Below are 2010 nucleotides of genomic sequence, written 5' to 3' on the forward strand. Positions count from 1 at the left end.
GATTAGATAAAATAAGGAATGAAGATATAAGGGAGAGAGTTGGAATAGCACCCATTGTGAAAAAGATGGTTGAATCGTGTCTCAGGTGGTTTGGACATGTGAGAAAAAGACCGACAAAATACCCAGTCAGAAGGGTGGATGAGATGGAAGATAACCATCCATAAGGTGGTCAAACGAGATCTACATGTAAATGGTCTCTCTGTAGATATGATACATGACAAAGCACAATAGCGTTGTTTAATTCATATAACTGATCACATCTAGTGGGATAAGGCTTTGTTGTTGTTGTTATAGCAAATTTTCAGAATGAATTAGATTCACTTAAATTTTTTATTTATAATTCTTTAGAAAAAAATAAACTATTATAATTTTAAAATGATTGCTCTTTTTATAACTGGAAATTTTAAATTTGAACAATCATTGTTATAATAAATCGAAATAGAAAAAATTAGATTTTGTTTGGTAGACAATGACTTTTATAAATAATGTGAACAATAGGTTCTAGAATTGACTCAATAAAGTAAAAAAAAACACTCCATTTTCAAATTATTTCCTAAACCTTAACATTAGGATAGTTATCTGCACACTTAGGTAGCGTTTATTTTTAAAGACAGAACAGAACATGACACTGAGACAGAGATAATAGGACAGAGACAATAAAAATTATTCTTTGTGTATTGTGTTTGGATACGATGTACAAGACACTAATATAATGTCTAGTGTTATATTTGGATACACATGGACAAGACTAAAATATTATATGAAATGACTAAAATAGCCATATGATTCTAAATTTTCTGCATCAAATACAAACTAATTTAATAGAGAATGAAAGTAAAACTTAAAAAAATGTTTGAAGGGACCAAAATNTTATTAATATGTAAGAATGCATATGGTTAATATTAACAAAAAAATAAATCTGATTAATAAAAAATTTTGTTTAGGTTAATAAGCTAAATTAATTTTAAAAAAATCTATTTTAAAAAAATCTATTTTTACATGAAAAAAAAAATAATTTTTGCACATAAAAATCTATTTTTATTTAGAAAATCAAATTTTTTTATCTAAAAATTGATTTTTCTTTTCAAAAAACTAATTTTTTTAAATTATATAAAATCAATAAGACTAATTATTTTTATTATTATTTTTATTACAAATAAAATAATATAATATAAGGTTAAAATGATATTGAAGTAAGAACGATAAGAAGGAATTAATTATCAAAACCCAATAAAAAATTTTATAAAAAAAAAAGAGTACCTAAAAAAAAGAAAGAAGAACATAGAGATAGAGGGAGAACATGGAGAAGAAAGTACATTTCTGAGAACAACGCAAATTAGAAAAAATAAGAAGGGAGTAACAGTGGAATAATAAAAAATATCTATGGACAAAAAGAAAAAAATTCATAAAAAAAGTCCGTATCCCTCTTTCGAATTCCATGTCCATCATTGTCCTTCGTAAAAGAGTGGACATAAAAGTATAAAAAACTGTTTCGGAGACAATGTGTTTGATATCTATGTCTCTACTTTCAAATACTTTTTAAAGATGTGTTGTCTATGTCTTTGTGTCCTGTCTCCGAAAATAAACACTACCTTAGTGAATTGAATATCCAGTCATTAATAACTGTGCATGAATAAATCGAATTAAAAGAAATAATTATTAAATTAAAAATAATAAACATAATCATTTGTATACCTATTGAATTGAACATCTAATATATCTATTGTTCATATTATTTAATATTTTCATTGTCTACCTATACTTTCTCAAAAAATTAATAAACATGCTCTGGTAAATTTACAAATAACAAAAAATCATTTGATAACATTATAACAACAATTTAATTATTCTAAAGAAGTCCATCAATAATGGAATAAAATAATTTATCAAGAATTATATACATACGGCAATTTAAACATATACGAAAGAGTTTAGTGCATGGAGCGATTAGAAGTGGTGCTTTTCAAGCTGAAGAATTGGACCTAATTGACACCTATATATATATACATA

The sequence above is a fragment of the Arachis duranensis genome, chromosome 5 (genome assembly GCF_000817695.3).
Source record: "Arachis duranensis cultivar V14167 chromosome 5, aradu.V14167.gnm2.J7QH, whole genome shotgun sequence".
NCBI classification, from domain to species: Eukaryota; Viridiplantae; Streptophyta; class Magnoliopsida; order Fabales; family Fabaceae; genus Arachis; species Arachis duranensis.